At 32.0% G+C, this 19,609-nt stretch overlaps 1 pseudogene; it reads right to left on the reverse strand.

Annotated features, from left to right (window-relative positions):
* Positions 1 to 509: 509 nt before the first annotated feature.
* LOC108454174 (UDP-glycosyltransferase TURAN-like) lies at positions 510 to 8,907 on the reverse strand (annotated as a pseudogene).
* Positions 8,908 to 19,609: the final 10,702 nt, after the last annotated feature.

Here is a 19,609-nt window from a genome sequence, read left to right on the forward strand (position 1 = left end):
TTAGCACACTCTTGCTTGGACTAGACATATTTGTTTGAATAGAGTAAAGGCTGCACCAGTATGGAGATCAGCAACCAGGCAGAGACACTCGCCAGCTGAGGATCTTCAAGGAACCCCCTGCAGCTATTGTTGTAGTAGCCTGTGAATTGCAATTTGTCCCAAATGATTTATACTGTAATGTTTTTGATTCATTAAGACGTTAGATGCTTGCCTCTTCACCATTAAAAAAAAACATGTATATAATGACACCATCCAGTCGTTCCCATAGAAAATTTGATCAAAAAAGAGCATGGCAACACACTAGTATAGAACTTAGCAACAAAATAGCTGAAGACTCAAACAAAATAGACAATTTTTGTAAAATGGAACAAATAAATATCAAAATCTTCCTGAGCAAAACAAAATAGACTTCGACCTTCGACAAGGATATGTACATATATATTCATATCCACATCTATTTGTGGATATGTATGCATGCATACACGTATGCAGGCATGTATACACATATGTTTTCACAAACAGTTATGCATTAACGTAATCTGAATGATCGTTAAAATGGAGCCATGGGTGATTTTTTCCACCATGATCAGCTGGTAACAAATCACTAGCAGCCATGTATTTATATCAATTTAATAATAATACATTTCAGGGGTCGAAGCATTCAAACACTCTATAAACATGAGAAATCCAAACCATGCGATCATATGTATGCTGCCACAAATAAAAACTTACTGTCATTTTGGAACTAAAAGGACTATAATCTAAAGAGTTCTAACCAAAGGATTGTGATATTCCCTGGGAAAATTGGAGTAAGCATATGTCCCATGAAGCAAACACTTCGACTAAAAACTAACATATCTGGCAGAGGAAGTTGGCTGGAATGGCTAGCTTTGATACAAGATGGCTGAAGTTAAGGTTATTTCAAGTTTCTGGATATGACCTGCAAATTGAAGTCCATTTATTCAATTAAAAATGGGAAAATTAAAGGAAATCTTTCATTAAAAAGCATGCTGAAAGGGGTAATACACCCTGTATGGTAGGAAAAGGAGAGAAATGAATAAGACATAATTTGTTGAGAAACATCAGATAAGAGGAAGTAAAATTTGAAGGGAAATGGAACATAAAAAAAAAAAGCTTAAGGATGAGTTAAATAACCTCTGATATTAACAGCTTAGCATGTTCTTCCCACTCAGCAGCCCATCTTGCTGAAGAACCTGTTTCCAATGCACCGTTCTTGAGAGATTTCAGAGCATCACATTCATTTGGAAATCCCCTGAAGAGCATCTGCCAATGTTGATATGTAAAATAGAAAACCAAGGAATATCAGAAACCACCATTGTAACAGTCTCAGGAAATGTAAGTCACAAAATAACAATGAACTATTTAATTAATTATTCTGGTCCATGTTTATAATAAGGTTCAACAGCCAAACACAAGCTAACATGAGATCACATAGAGACATTAGATTCCAAATCAAAGAATTTCAAGGTCCAGGGGGTGTAAATCCACCCCAGACACACCTAGGAGAAAGGCATTAATATTAATGGTGATGCACCAATAGGCTGTGGGAAAGAGAAAAGCAGAGGATTTTGAAGGAATTTTGCATATGGAAAAATGTAGGAGGTTATTTTCTTCTTTTTTATGAAAAGAATTGTCAAGCATCCAACCTAAAACCAATTGGTAGTAGGTGGAGGGACCCAACTTTAATACAAGACCACAGGTAGCCTAATACTTGATGGATGTGGAATCTTACTGCTACACACTTCCCCTAACGTGTAGCTTATAGGGCCTAAGGAGCTATGGTTCGAGGGTCATCATGATGCAATCATGAGTAATTGTTCAATTTCAAGGAATTTGTTGATGTGGATTAAGTTCATGAGATTTTCGACCTACAAGAGGAGTTTGCTGCAATGAAGTGTCAGTTGCAAGCATGGTGATCAAAACTAGACCAGACCGAATGGTTGAATCATGAACCAGTAGTCCAACCAGTACCATAAAACCAACAAGGGTTCAACTGGTAAAAACCAATCAAACCGGTTAAAAAACAAATTGAACTAGATTGAAGTAGTTTAAATATTTAATTTTGAGGTTATAATTTATAAAATGGAAGTTTATGTTTCCTCATTATCTATTGTGTTTATTAATTTTTTTTCCTATTTTTATTTTTTATAAATTTTCTAGAATATTTTGAAATTTTTTATTTTGTCATGGTTGAACTGGGAATAGATGGTCAAGCCGGTTTGACCACCAGTCCGATTACTACAACATTGATTGCAAGTGGAGTAATTTTCAATCGATCCAATAGTGATCTAACAAATTATCTAGATCTAGGTGAGAATGGATGCTTAACAAGAACTATCATGATTCCTAGGCAGGGTTGTATCAAGATATTTTGCATCATCCACTTCTATTTGCAAGTACCAATTGTCATTGTCAAGTACAAAACACTTACCAAGAGCTCATCAGCTAGAACTGATGACGATGAAAAGAGCAGACCATTTTTTTCAACCTTCACAAGCTCGTCAATACTTCAGAAGTCAAACCAGTAGCAGATAGTAATAGACTTTAGCATTAAAAGGTATCAAATTATTAGCCAATAAACCATGAATGATAAGTGCACAAGTTTACCAAGAGTAGGAAACAGCGCATACTGGAAGTCCACAACCAAACATATCCACCACCTACTAGCCAATACAAGTTCAGTGAGTGATAAAGGTTTATCGCTGCAAATGTTCTTTTCCTAAGAAGGCTTTAACAGGAGCTCCAGAATGACATACCTTCATGGGAAGGTCTAATCCTGAGGAGGAAGTATGCCGACAAACACCTAAATCTGCTGAACCTGTAAAATGAAGCAAGAATATGGATGTGTAGTATGAAGGATTTTTCCCTTCTTCCTAATGAACTATGAGGAAGAGAAAATAGATTACGAATATCATACCAAGAAGCAATGGATATTCCTCAGTTGATAGCCACATGGTACGAAATGCAACACGTTTGACGTTTAACCTCTTTATTTTCTCTTCGTACTTTTCCTTGTCAGGACCTTTGCCTAAATGAATATTGGAAATTTTTAAGAAACAATGGAGCACAGAAGCAAATGCTTCTGGGACATACAGTACCATTACCTGTAATGATGAACAACAACCTAGGGTACAAGTATTGCTTTCCACCAGAGATCTCCTTCCAGAGGACCCCTTCATCGGCAGAATCATTTTCATCCAGTAAAGCAGCAACTCGTCTATCATACATCACCGCTGCTTCCAATAGAATCTCAAAATCTTCATCTGGCGTCCTGGAAAGATGTTAATTCTCGAAAATGAATCTCTAAATAGATTTATAAATACTCACCACACAAAAACGAGCATGTGCATACTTGAATAAAAGGAAGGAAATGGTTACAATTGAAATTAAATAATCTTAAAATAGGATAGGAGAAACTTCTACAATGAGCATAACTATACTTCAATAAAATGATAAAAATGGTTGAAAATGAAATTAAGTGATCTTAAATAGAACAGAAGATAAACTTCTTCCATATTAAGGAAAAGTTATTGTGTAAAAAGTCAATTTTAAGAACAAAACTTGTCACCTTGACCATTTTTTATTAGCATATTCTTTCCATTACTGCTCTTACTGGGTAAAAGTTTAATGAGGCTAGAGCAACTAAGGGTACAACAAAGAATAAAAAGAAAAGCAGAAATATTGAGTGCAAGAAGTCCACAAATAGGGCACTCATAGAGGATGGTCTCACCAGCTTGTACTGCTTACAACAAGAGCCGGCCTATTTGGCTTCAACAAGATGTCAGTGTCAACTTGAGTTGTAAATAATGATTCATTTTGGTCATCTGCCTCAATTTCTGTAGTTGCCGCATGAGGGTAAAATCAGTCAAAAGTGTTCTTTAAGGCTGCTAATCAAAATAAATTTGATTATTTACAAGACTTACTAGCAGTTACACAATCTCGAACCCCAAGAGGGTGACAAAGATACCTATTTAATCTGCAAAACAACTAAAAATGAAACTCCATTACAAAATAAATCTTGGAGCATAAATCTTTATGAGAACTCAATAACATGAATCTCACCTTACGCTTCTCCTGAAGTGAAGCTGGACAAAAAAACTCAGGAGGCTGATCATATAAAACTGTGGCTCTGTAAATTTAACCACATGCAATATAATTAGACATTTTCCCATAACATTTCATCAGACAATGAAAATAATTAACCAACATTGAGCTGGAAATCTTACCTAATTTCCCAGTTTTGAGCTAATTCAAGCTGCATTGCCCTTGTTACACATAGGGAACCATTTGCCATTTGCCCATAACGCTTCTCAAACCTAAGCAGATACTTAAAATTCAAACAAGATCCATCCATCGCACAGCTCCAGAAAGGTCCTCTTGACAATACCAAAGAGGAGGCTTATAACTTACCAATGGTATATAGAGACAAATGGGCTGCTTCTTTCCACAGACAATCCAAGTAAGGTAAATCCAAAATTATGCCAATCAACAATGAATGCCAACTTTCTCATTGAGCTCGCCCACTTTACAGCCACTAATGTTGGAACAGAAGGAGGATTCTACACAAATGGATGAAATATCAAGAGAGTTTCAGAGGGAAAAAAAGGAATTTCTTAAAACAATGAAAGAGCAAGACGTAGCTAAATTTATGTAATGAAAAATTAGGCATCTACAACCTTTAAAACCGGCAATAAGGAGAAAAAAGCAGCTAACTAAAAAACAAGATACTGATAACCACGGAGATATTACAAGATGCTAAGAAAGACATGACAAACTACAGAACATTACAAAGTTTCACCTAAGTCTAAGGTAGAAACTTGGGAAAGCAGTGGCTTTAAATGAAACAGGAGAGTTTTACCTCGTGGAGTAGACCAAATCCAAATAGGATGCCATACATACCAAAAACAAAATTATGATAGTAAGGTTCCATCACCACCTATCCATATTGGCCTTATATGATGTAAATACTACCACAGGTAGATTATAAATAAAAAGTATAATCATCAATGTAATTCAAAAAATGGTTTCCATAAGAATATGGATCATGTATAAGCATGTACCATAGGAATTCTCTTTCTTTTTAAAAAAAAAAAAAAAAAGACTTTGCACATCATTAAGAAAGAATGGCTACTAGAGTTTGGTTGAATTTTCTCCTTGTTAAAATGAAAGTTTGAAAATGCAAAAACTGAGCAACAAAATTTATTCACACATGCAGAGGTAGCAAGTGTACAACCCAACCATTGGCATGCTCATACAAAAATAAACCCAAAAATACATTGAAAGAAATTTGCTGCAGTAGTGTGAGATAACTCTGGTTAAAACTCATTTAAAAATCATAGAAAGTTTGATAAATAAGAATCACTAGGAAAACAACCAGAAAGCCAACAAAACTCATTCACACATGCAGAGGTAACAAATGTACACCCAACCACATGCCTGCTCATACAAAAATAAGCCCAAAAATATATAGGAAGAATGTGTGAGATAACTCTGGTTAAATCTCATTTAAAAATCATAGAAAGCTTGATAAAGAAGAACCACTGCGGAAACAGCCACAAAACTTCATAGGGAATACAGTATGCACAAGGTCCCTCGTTCTTAAAATAAATGAAGAGGATGTCATTCAAGCATTCTGTACACTACATCCTTCCCCTCCCTGCCCCACCCCAACAAGTCTTTTTCCTAATTTAAATGGAAAAGAAAAACAACTAATTTAGATATTGGTCCAAGGAGAGAAAATAAGCCCTACCCTTCTGTCTATTCCTTTCTTTATCTCTCTCTCTTTTGAAAACATTGCTCATAAGTCATAAGCCATCCACTCATCGCTTGAGCTTTAGAAAACTGTTATTCCTACCTCTTAAGCAATTAATAGAAAGAGCTAATTTGTGGTTAATCTCTAACACCATGATAGTACATCAAAATCTTTGAAAGACAGATTCCATTGAAAAGATTCTACAATTTCTGGTGGAAAAGACATAGCAATATTTCGTAGCAGTTAGAGTAAGACCATTTGTTCTAAACAATATAGAAAACAGAACTTGGGATCTCTCTAGTGGAAAATAGAAGCTCACTTGCACTATGAAGGCATCAGGAGGAGGAACTTTGAAGCAAAGAAACCAAAGAAGTATTACAAACTGAATGATTGGCTTCAGTAAGAGCATTAGTGGATAAAGTATCTTCGAATTAATTAGAAAAAAATTAAATAATAGCCTAGTAATAATACCTTAGCTCCATGATATTCCTCCAGACAATACCATTGTGTGAATATGAATAGATTCATTCTCTATAACAGCAGAGTGGGGTTCGGAACCTATCAAAATATTTAAATTCACATTCAATTAGTATATTTATTAATATAAAAAATTCTTAAGATAGCCTATCTAAATTTAGAGTTCGAACAGAATAATCTTTCATATATAGTGCATAATGTAAAATTTGGGTTCACAAAATCTCCATCCTACAAGAAAATTTTCCTAACTTTTTTTCTTATTGAAAGTTGTTAAGTAGTACACATGATTCTCTCCTATTAATTTTACTATAAAGTAAACATTCTATGGCAGGAAAAAGGAAAGAAAAAAAAAGGTGTGCAATTTAATTCATTATTACATAGAAAGGTATACCTCCATAAGCAACAATGTCCACTTCCAAGGATGCCTGCGAAATCAATTATAATGAGAAGAATAGACAGCTTATTCATTTATTTAACTACTCTTTTGTTTTAACGAAAGCTCTTCATGGCATTTACAAAATATAAACATTTTTTCTTTATTTCTAAGACATAACTGTGCCTCCTAAAACAACATGCTTTCTTTTCCATGCTTCCTCTCAATGTTTCTACTCTATTTAGGACATGTTAGATAAGCATGTCATTACATAGGACTAGCATATACAGACAATTAAAGTTTATTACTTTTCTACTTCTGGAGTGTGGCAGATCTGTGAGGACTGGAAGGTAGAGGATGCGTATTTGGGCATATAAAAATTGCATATCAAAAAGTACTGATCATCCTACACCAAGAAAGAAAAAACAAAACAAAAAACAGAGTACTTATTTCCCATGAAACTTTTAATACTGGGCTAATTTACAAAAGCTAACCTTACAGGAAATTTCCTTTAACCACGACAATTGAACGTATGACAGCTTAGAAGTTGTAGAAGCCAGTCTTTACCATAACTAATTTCTTCCATCTAAACCTTCTAAAAATTATGGGAATGGTTCAGGCCTATCCACCAAGGCGTAGGCATGAATTGAAGGAAAATACAAGAACTAAGGAGACTGGCAACTGTAGTAGATTATTAATGTCACATAAAGAATGATAGAAAGTCAACAGTCTTCTCCAAAGTATATAGAGAGGCATAACCTGCAAAATGTTTGTGCCAGTCATTGCTACCTTAATGCCTACATATGTCAAATCCTATCAATTATATCAAGCTTTGTTCCTATGAAGATTAATTAAGTACTATAGAAAACAATGTAGATACATAGTTTAGGGGTATTCATTCTGTTCAAAACAAATGAACAAGAAGAACCAACACATATGCATTTCTAATTTAGCACAAGTCTCCTTGCACAAACCAATTACTTAGGCTCCACATGGTCATTCATCCTCTCAGTATGCTTTTTTCTATTTGATATAAAACGATACACTTTACTAATAAAACATAAAAGAAAATGGTAGAAAGCAAAATGCAATTGCTTAAAACTTAATAAAAGACTATGTACCCAAGAAAAGATTAAAAGACAAACAAATCATCAATCCTAATAGAATTATTCCATAAGAATCTAAAATGCGGTAGTTTTTGTCCAAGAATAAAGGTTAACCTTTTAACTTCTCATTCTTCAAAATGATAATGTGTTTCCGCATTCAAACTTGCTTATTTTGCCTCCAACAAAAAAGGCAAGTATAAAACCAAATACCAAACAAACATTTTATCTTAAGGATTACTTTCCTTCATGCCAATACCCGTCATTATATTACATGATAAATCCATAATGCAAACAAATAAGTGAAAATAACATCATTGCGTCAATAAAGAAGTTGAGCAAGAAATTTGTGAAAACTAAACTCCATTTGGCCTAAAATAAACGTTTCAGCTCAACCAAAAACTCTAGCATATTAAAGCAAAATATTTCAAAGAAATAAAACCGTAAATCCAGATTACAGAAGAAAATTACTGCAAGACCTGACGCGCAAGGGAAAGGGCATGGTACTGCATACGAGGGCTACGACCAAGATCTCCTAGAACCACCACACATGCTCTTCCCCTCTTCCCCATCTTTTCTTCTTTTTTTCCCCTGCCAAATATGCAGTCAATATGACAATCCAAAAAATTTCAGCTACCTTTTAAATTTTCCAAATTTTTGGGTTTCAAGGTTAAATAGCACTGGCAGCCACTATTGGCTGTAGCTGAACCGTCCACCGCCGCTAAAGAACTTTAATAGCAATGTTAACAAATTTCACATCAGGGACCGCAGACGCTAATAATAGTATAAAAGAAAATAGTGTCGATAGCATTCCACTATGTCTGGAAACCGATACCATTTAAAAAATTGGATTAAAGAGTGTAACAAGCAATAGGATCAAAAACGGAAAATCAGATATAGCACAGTGAGTGCAGAGGCAGAGAGTAGATAACATTAACCAAGCCCTAACTCAAAATCTCATGACTCAAGTTTCAAAATTTACCTTAATTAATATTATGCTATTTGGTTTGATCTGTCGGAAGCTTGAAGACAGAGACTGGAGTAGGTTCTTCAATTGGTTAATCGAAGGGTAATCCATCCGAACCATCATTAATCTCATCAATGGAATTAATCAATCCTTTTGAACTCTTAATCTTTAACCGAATCAAAATTTTACTCAACCAAACTTTTTCCATTAACCGAAATTTATATTTTTATGTTAAAATAAAGATAAAATATATTAAAATTAATTAACTTAATCAATCGATTAAGAAAAATAATTTATATATTATAATATTATTTATTAAATTCAGTTAATTTAATTAATCAATCGATTTTAAATAATTTATAAAAAAATTATTAACTAATCCCGACCGAATTGGGCAATACTAGATGAGGAGGAGAATTGGGCAAGACTGGGCCAGAGTTGTTGTGAGAAGCTTGATTTCGGGAATCTTAGGAGAGGCTTTGGGAAACATAATTTTACAACTTCTATGAATCTATATCCATGTAAATCATCAATGTGTTTTATTTGAAATAAGCAGGACTAATTTCAAAATGTATTAATAAAACTATTTTTTTAAGGGGACTCAAATTTTTTCGAAAAAGAAATTAAACTCCTCTCAATTTTTTTCATCCAATTAAATCTCTAAACTAAAAAAATTTAACTAAATAAGCCTTTTAACCGATATTGACTATTAGTATTTAATAGCAATACTAATGTGATCATTAATAAACGTCATGTTAGAGCCATTTTTTAACATGGTACAAGCACATGCCTATTGCCATGTCCGCAAAAAATAAAAAAAGTAGTTATTTTTAAAATAATTACATAATAAATCTGGATAACTGGTTGTCTAAATTTATTTGAACATTAATGCACATTTGTCTATATTAATTCTAGAAGTATAAAAACATAAATAAATAAATAAATTTTATAAAAATTATTAGAAACTAATTAAAAGAATAAAATTTTATAAATTTATAAAAATTATAAAAATATTAGAAATTTATTTCAAATCATAAAAAATTTAAAATTTATAAAATTTAAAATTTATAAAAATTATTAGAAATTAATTTAAAATCATAAAATTTTAGAAAATTTAGAAAATTTTATAAACTATTAGAAACTAATTGAAAAACTTACTCTAACACAAGCCTACTCTAATGTCACGAGGCTAAAACTTTAATTTGGCAAACCGTTTGGCTTTAAGCTATTCATTTACTTCAAATTTGCTTAAGTCAGCCTAGCTCTCAAAAGACAAGAATTCTCCGGGGAATTCTCTAAGGCGTCGAAAGATATAGCGAAAGCAACTCAAAACAAAAAGAGCAACAACAGAGTTGAAAAGCCACAAGAAAGCAATGTACACCAAGTGTTTAAGTATATGCTCTCAAATATATTCTTTAACTATCAATGGGATGATTACGAATAAAGGAAAGATGTCTATTTGTAGTTGAGCTCCCCTAGATCCAACGGTATAGGTTGAATTAAATTTTCACACTTGATTTTCCAAGAGACTAGAACTCAAAGAAGAGTCAAGGAGCTGATTGAATAGTATCAAAAAGTTGGGGACACTAGCAATAAATTTAGAGAATTAAGTGGCTGGTTAGGAGAAAGATAGACTCCAAAACTAGTTTGGTTTGATTGGGACCGACTAGTTACATAATGGGAAACATAATAATTAGGATTGTGTGGTGGTAACGATCTGTGAAGATCGTGCCATAAGGGTATATATATAGGTAGGAGGATGAGAGAAGGGGGGAATTTATTAATTCTATTTACCCATTCTTCTTTCTGAAATTGTCATCTTTTTCTTCAGTCGTCCTAAATAAGAAGAGGCTGTACTTGCAGGAGGCTTTGCATGTTGCAGTAGTCATGGGCATGGATGTCCGGGGAGGAGAAAAATCGATGGACTATTGCCAAGTCTAAGAAGGCATTAGCATTCGAGCAAGCCAAGGTGACAAGGATAAGGAAATAATGTGAGTTTCTACACCCTGCTTCTAGGTGATAAATGATGATATGCTACTTGCATGAACTAGAGAATGCATGAAGAGTATTCTGTGCATGAATGATGTTGTTGAGTCATGACAAGCTGAATATTGCTGCTTTAAGATAGATGATGATTAGATGAATATATTGCATGATAACTATGGGGAAAAAACTCAATAGGATAGATAAAGTTAAGAGGAGAGGAGTGAACTCTTGGAAAACCAGGTTTGGAAAACACAGCAAAAAATAAGTTTACAGAAAAACCAAAGTTTTATTTTTTTTTCAAAATAAGAACTTGGTTGTAATATCTAAAATAATAAACACTTAATCAAAATTGTACCTTTTCGATTCGTCTAGGATGAATACTTCGACTGAGTAGTCTTCTCTGTTATCTTCAAGCTTATATCTGCCGAATGTTGGTTTGCTTTGAATCAGAAAATTTTTCACAAAAATTATTAGTAGGGTAATTTCTCTAAACTTTTGGGCTAAGTTATAAATTAGAAAAATATCTCTAGAAATTTTCTGAAATAATTTCTTCAGAGAATTTTCCCTTTACAACTTTCTCTTGAATTCAAGTGTGTAAAAAAATAATGACCCAAACCTCTCTTTATGTAGGGAGAGTTTAGAGAATTCAACTATTATTAAATTTAATCACTCTAATATTAAATTAATATAATATTTTTCAAGATAAATATTAGATTAAATTTAAAATTAAATCTTATTAAATTAATAGAATGTTTATCTACAAGATTAATATTAAATTAAATTTAATATTAAAATAATCACCTTAATTTTAAATTAATAAAACACTATTAAAATAAGTAGTAAATTTAATTTAATATTAAATCTATTAAAATAATATTATTTTTGAAATAGTTAATCTAAAATCAAATTCTCTAGTAGAGTCTTAGTAAAAGTGTAATTCTTCCACCGCTTAACTACTGAAAACCCATCGCTACTGACCATTTGCCGGCTACTAGAATGTCGCCATCGCAGCCGCTGATACCCTGAACTAGTTCAATTGCTGCCAGTTCGGTCCGGGCCAGTGACGATCCAATCGGTCCAATCCAACCATTGATTTGAACCATCGATCTGGTTTCACATACCAGGCCTGATTCAACCAATTTTTGCGTCTTGATCTCAATTTTGGGTTTCTAGGCCCAATTTACGATCTTTGGTCCAATTTTCAAGTTCAATTATCCTTTGGACCAATTGTCTAACTTAAAAATTAATTTACAAAAAATATCATATTAATTTTAATTAATTTGATTAATTTAATTTTACTTGATCAAAACTAATTTTTCCAACAATCACTTAAATTTTCCAAATTAATTTTTCAAGAAATTTTTTTAATCAAATTCTTTAGTTGAACAATTCTTACGACCACCTACTTTAATTCCATATGGAATAAATCAACTCAATTAAATTATTCTCGAAGTCGTAGAATTTCCTTCTAATTCAAATATCGAGCTTTTATTGAGCTAGTGGAGGGACCAATCAGAGATATACAATTAGGCTCTAGTGATTGCAATTATGTCCAAAAGTATCGTTCCGATAATTCGCAATTACTTAATCATGGAATCAATCCATAAGAAGTACCATGATTGAAAACTCCTTATTGTATACTCTTTACAAAAACAATTCATCCAACTGCTTTATCCAATGACTTCGTCATGTGTGTGTTACCCTCATATGATATCCTTAATTTCTTTGAGTTAAATTCGTTCACTCAATACAATCCTATTTTATCTCATTGCCACCTTTTTGTTTTCTTAATGATTAATATGATTACTATCAACAAATGACTATGATAAATTGCTCGTTTGAGAACTAGCAACTTGTGACCACATTAAATATTTATCAATCCACACAATTCCAATTAGAAGATATCATTAACTCTTTAATTGAGTTATGAATTCCACTTTTGTTAGTAAAGCCATGCCATACACAATTCATGTACCCAACATACCGACTATGGGCTCGATAATATTAGAGCATAAGCCTCCACTTATATCAAAGCACATAAGTTGTATAGGCATGGTCAGTGACTAACTTGGATTTATGTAAATCACACCATGAACGTCACAAGTGAATTAATTCACAAACTGAATCAGAATTCATTCATCTTGAGTCTAGTATCATGTATCATTCTTCCAATGAATACATCTATGTCTCTACCCGTGAAGTCAACTGCTCTGATAGCCAAGACTAGTCATCTCCTCAATTGGAATTGTAGACGACATAATAATTCTTCTCAGTATCTGAATCAAATGTTCACTTTGATTCTTCTACAAGATTATGGACTCGTTTAAATTATTTAATGAAGTAAGTTGTCTTCTCGTAATATAAACATTCCTACAATGCCACTTATCATTAGTTTGAACTTAGACAATCAATAAGCTAATATTTGTTTGTCACAATTTCATTGTGTATGCAAAATATGAAAGACAAAAATATAAAAGATATAATAGTGAAATGTAAAATTAACTTTATTTATTTATTCATCGTTCAAACAAATAGAAAACAGTTTCATGTTTACTACAATATGGACACAATTCCCAATATGAACTTGTTATATACCGTTAAAGGCGAAGTTTTGGGCCTTGCAGAGGGAACACTATGGTGTTCAAGCATCAAGATTAGGTGGTGTAAAAGAGGTAATGAGAGGAGGAGTTCGAAAATCAGTATTATGGAAAGATATTTACCGTGATATTGGTATCAACTGGTCTTTCGGGGCGACATCGTGACGATGATATTAGGTTCCATAGAGTATCACTATGACGGCTGTCAGCAGGTTCTATGGGGTGACAACGCGACGGCGGTATATGGCGTAAGTGTTGGAAAAACGAGTTTGGAAGGGAAAAAACCCAGAGTTTTAATTTTTTTTTCCAAAACAAGATCTTAGCTGTGATATCTAAAGTAATAAACACTTAATTAAAATTGTACCTTTTTGATTTGTCTAAGATGAGCGCTTCGATTGAGTAGTCTTCTCTGCTATCCTCAAACTCACGTCTGCCGAGTGTGGGTTCGCTTCGAATCAGAAAATTTTTCACAAAAATTATCAGTGGGGTAATTTTGCAATTTCTCTAAACTTTTGGATCAAGTTGTAAATTAGAAAAATATCTCTAGAAATTTTTTGAAAAAATCTTTTTAGAGAATTTTCTCTCTACAACTTTCTCTTGAATTCAAGTGTGTGTAAATAATGACCCAATACTCTCTATATATAGTGAGAGTTTAGATAGTTCAACTATGATTGAACTTAACCACTTTAATATTAAATTAATATAATATTTATCAAGATAAATATTAGATTAAATTTAATATTAAATCTTATTAAAATAATAAAATATTTATCTACAAAATAAACATTAAATTAAATTTAATATTAAGATATCACTTTAATATTAATATAAGTATTAAATTTAATTTAATATTAAACTATTCTCGATTCCAATCCGTTAAATCCTCAGACCACTCAGGAAATTGAAATAATAACATACGGGCAATGTTTTTAACTATTATCAGTGAAGGTAATATAATATATTTTCTAAGTTATTAACGCAGAGCCCCTTATATTATTTTTAGAATAATTAATTTGAAATCAGATTCTCTGGTAGAATTCCAGTAGGAATGTAACTCATTCACTGCTCAACCACCGACGACCAACAGCCGCCAGCCACTAGGGTGCCGCTGTCGCAACCATTGGTACCGCCGTGTCTGGTGATGCAGTTGCAACAACCTTACAACACCTCGAGCCGGTTCAACTACTGCCGGTTCGTTCCGGGTCAATGACGACCCGATCGGTTCGATCTAGCCACCAGTTGGACTGTCGACTCAATTTCACTTATCAGGCCCGTTTGACCAGTTATTAGGTCTTGGTTTCAATTTTGGGTTCCCGAGCCCAATTTACGATCTCAGGTCCAATTTTCAAGTTCAATTACCCTTTGGGCCAATTGTCTAACTTGAAAATTAATTTCTAAAAATATCATATTAATTTTAATTAATTTGATTAATTTAATTTTACTTGATCAAAACTAATTTTCTAACAATCACTTAGATTTTCCAAATTAATTTTTCAAAAAAAAAATCAAATTCTCTAGTTGAACAATTCTTACAACCACCTAATTTAATTCCATATCGAATAAATTGACTCAATTAACTTATTCCCAAAGTGGTAAAATTTCCTTTCGATTCAAATGCAGTCCGATCGAGCTTTTTTTGAGCTAGCAAAGGGACCAATCAAATATATATAATTAGACTCTAGTGATTGCAATTATGTCCAAAAGTATCGTTCCGGTAATTTGCAATTACTTAATCATGGAGTCAGTCCATAAGAAGTACCATGATTGAAAACTCCTTATTGTATACTCTTTACGAAAGCAATTCATCCAACTGTTTTATCCAATGACTACGTCATGTGTGTGTTACCCTCATATAGAATTCATAAACTTTGAGAGGATTGAGTTATTTAGTACTCTTGTTATTAAATTGAATTGATTGTGACTATCTTTATGATCTTCTTTTGTCATCATCCCCATTAAAGGGTTGAAAGCAAAATATTTAACTATAAAATATCTACTTAAATTGTGGAATAATTTAAAAGAAAAACATGAGCAATAGAATATGATAATTCTATCTAAAGCTCGTTATGGTTGGATACACCTGAAGTTGCAAGTTTTAAAATTACGAGTATAACTCTACAATATTCAGAATAAGTTCTCAACTAAAATTACGTGGAAAATATTATTGATGAAAACCTTGTAAGAGAGAACTTATTCAACTTTTCATGATTCAAGTGTGCTCATACGGTAGCAATATCATGAATTTTTTTTCTTATGATTGAACAAAATTTTGTAACCACGAGACATAATCATTCCCTAAAGAGAATGTAACAATGTGTAATAAATTCGAAAGACATGATTTTTGACCTGGATGTATTAAATTGGACTATAATAATAGTCATGGTGGACGATCATAATAAATTTTCTCACCAGTAGAAGTGAAAAATAAAGAAAATAAGAAAAGAACAAGAATTCCCAAGAACTCTTTAAGAAAAGAGACAACTTGTGTATGAAAAGTCATTGGTTATGTACCTATTGTACACTTGGAAAATAAGATCCACTCTCAAAGTTTGCTATTAATAGATTTTGATTGGATTCAAAGTCTACTACTGAAGTCTAATTTGCTTACTTCTTATCGTCAAGACTCAACGTAGAACAAAAAAAAATGTATGTTTTAAAATATTAAATCAACTTGATATATGATTTAAATATGTTGAGATGATCTTCTTTTTAAGTTTTGATTACATATGTTACATTTTGTTTTTAGCATCTCATTTTTTCATGAAAATGAATATTAACTGATTTATTTATGTCACTATAGTAGGTTTTATAATTAAATTATATATTTAAAACATATATAGCATGCAAATTTTTGTTAACAAACCAATGAATTTTACGGTTATTCAAATTTGATTTAGTTCAAAGAATTGTTAAATGTAGTAGTTCATACATTATATATTACTTCATTTGTTAATTACTTAGAGAAATGACACGAGCAATTGTAAATGAAAAGTTCTATGAGCTTGAATGGTTGGATTTTGAATTAAATTTCATGCATGTTTATGATGATTGTTCTGAAAAGAATTGCTAGTTTTTCATTATGCCATATTTTTATGTTTGAGATGTGACATTTATTGATATAGGCTTGCTTCTAAACATGACCTCGGCAATTATTCTTGGTAGTTAACTGATTATGCAAAACTCTTATTAAAAAGGTTTTAAAAGTATTTTGAATTAAACTCGAGACTTCTCGCATCTGAAGCAGGAATCATGCTACTAGACCAAATGCCTTACATTTGAAGATTTTGGCATATTCCCTAAAGCGAATATTGCATATAATTATTTAGAAATTATATTTATTGACTTAGTGACATTATAAACTTCACATTGAATTAGACATTTCAAGTAGTAAATGTCACAATAGTACTTATACGTGGATACAAATTAAAATGAATGATAGTAAAATTATCAATTTGTTACAAATTAGTACAGTTGAAACAAATGTTAAAGTAAACCAGAAGTTTACTGATACAAATGCATTTACTACTTGGCATGATTAGTAAGACCATCCTGGATCATATATTATGCAAAAATTAATTGAGAATTCATATGGACATTCATTTGTTCTGAATGAAAATTAATTGTTCTCATTTAAGGAATTCTCATTTGTTGCTTGTTCTCAATGAAAATTGATTATTAGAAACTCACTAGCTAAAGTTGAAATTTAATGTCTTGCATTTCTTAAATGAATATGAGCTCATTCATCCACCATGTGGATGGTTTTGATATTATATTATTTTGGTAAATGCATCAACGAAATAATCACCTATGCGTTACCAACTTGCAACCTGTCGTTTGCAATATTGCTTGTTTAAATAATTAATTTCAGATCATGCAATTAAGACAATTCACCTTGCTAATACTGATGAGTTTATATCTCAGTCTTCTAATGATTGAGTTTGAAAAACTTTTGTAAAAGTTTGTTATTATGCACATAATGGTTTAGAGAAATTATTGATTGAACGCCTTTGATTAATATCTAAACCATTACTTATGAGAACTAAACTTCCTATTTCAACATGAGAATATGTTGATTTACGTGTTGTACACATCAAGCCAATAAGTTATAAATACTCTCCATTATAATTTGTTTTTGATTAAGAGCTAAATATTTCTCATCTTTGAATTTTTATATGTGCGTATATGTTCTAATTACTCTACCACAACACACAAAGATGAGTGAATCCTCAAAGAAAGTTGGGAATATATATTAATTACAAGTTTTTTTGTATTATTAGATATTTTGAATGTATTGGAGATTCAATTATGACTTGATTTTTTTATTACAATTTTGACTCAATAGTTTTCCCAACATTAGGGGGAGAGAAATAATAACATGTAATGAGTTAGGAGGAGAGTAATTTGAACCAGAAGTTCAACAAGGATAACTCATTACAAGTTAACTGTCAAATGTATTTACAAACTTAATGAGCATAACCTAGTTAATATTTTAATTTGAATCAAAGTCCCAGTAGGACAATCAGTTAGATTAAATAATAAATTGATAGGTTCCAAAGATGAAAATTCTTCTAGATGGTCATATAGTGGAAGCAGATGCTCTAGAAGATTAAAATAGATTCATGTACCTGAAACTGAAGATTAAAATAGTAAAAATAAGAGGTCTCGATAAGTTATGTTAATTCGAGAAAATGTCGAACCGATAATAAAAGTAGTCGACAATGGTTTTGCATGCAATATTACTATTGAAATGAAAGGAGAATTGATGGTCGTGAAACTAACTAAAAATTCGACTAAGGCAAGCGCACCTATTGAACAGTAGTATAGTTATGGTGAGACTGGAAATATCGTATCCACAAGGACTAAAAGTACTAGTAATAACTATCTTTTTATTATCTAGCCTAAGAATTAAAGGATGTTTTTAAACTAAGACTAATTATCTATTTAACTAAGATTATGACAGATTTAAAATTTGGAAAACACTGTTTAGAAAGTCGATGGAGAAGACAATACCCAAGGAAGAATCCACCTAGACTTCACTTATCACTTCTGAATTAGACGATTTATTTACTTGACTTATTCCTTAGAAATCCCTGATTTATGTTAATATCTCTCGAGAGACTATAAACAACTGACTCTAGATTGATTAATCAAAATCTCTATCTAATTAAAACCCCTATTGTCGTATTAAATCGATCTATGGATTCCCTTATTAGATTTGACTCTAATCCGGCAGATTTATGCCGTCCTATCTCTAGGATTGCATGCAACTCCGTTTAATTATGAATGATCTACTCTTAAACAGGGACTTTTTCTCCACTGAATAAGCACATCAAAAACCTGAATTAATATCCTAGAATATTAAAGCAAGGGTTAAAACTCACAATTAAGAATAAGAACAAGTATTTATCATTATAACAACCCAATTTAAGGCCTAGTCGGAACAGTGGTCTAAGGACCACAAATTCGAAGTTAGGAAAATTATTTTATTATAATTATGAGATTATAGCATGATTATAATAGTGCATGAAAAATTTGGTGAGTCAATTTTTAACATTTGTGAGCTCGATTGCGAAAAAGGACTAAATCGCATAAAAAGCAAAAGTTACGTTTTAGTGCCCAAATGTGTTAAATAGCTAGATAAATAAAATCGGGGTCCTTTAAAGGGCAATTAGACCCTTTTTAAGAGGGTTGGATGGCCATGAGACATAGAGGGGACAAATTTTAAGAATAGGTAGAATTTGGTAGCTATTTTGACCAAAAAGAAGCAAAATAGAAAAAAGTTATCAATTTCTTTTCTTTTCATCTCTTTCCACCGAAATTTTCAGCCATGAAAGGGGGTTTGAAAGCTTAAATTTTTCAGCAACTTATTCCTCTCACAAGTAAGTGATTTTAATGAGTTTTCTTCAAGATTTTCACATTTTTGAGACCCTTGAAGCATGAGTTTTCAAATGAGGGTGATATCTTGCAAAATAGTCAAGAGTTTAGGATTTTTCCATGGATGTAATTGTGATAGATTCTGAGTTTTTATGGAGGAATATGAGTCTTAGTTGTGTTATAAGCAACTTTTGTAAAATGTGTTAACTTGAAAACACCTAAAGGGACTATTTTGCATAAGTTGCAAAATATGTAATAAATGTGTGAAATAGTGAGAATTTGAGGTGGCTGCAAGACTAAAAAGAGTTTATCTAGGCTTGAAATACAAATAAATTCGATAAAAATTAATTTTCCAACATAGGGGTAAAATGGTCATTTTGCCAAGGTCTAGGGGCAAAATGGTCATTTTACCAAAGATATGAAATTATGAATTCCTAATTGTAATTAATGACTAAATGA

The sequence above is a fragment of the Gossypium arboreum genome, chromosome 9 (assembly GCF_025698485.1).
Source record: "Gossypium arboreum isolate Shixiya-1 chromosome 9, ASM2569848v2, whole genome shotgun sequence".
Classification (NCBI taxonomy): Eukaryota; Viridiplantae; Streptophyta; class Magnoliopsida; order Malvales; family Malvaceae; genus Gossypium; species Gossypium arboreum.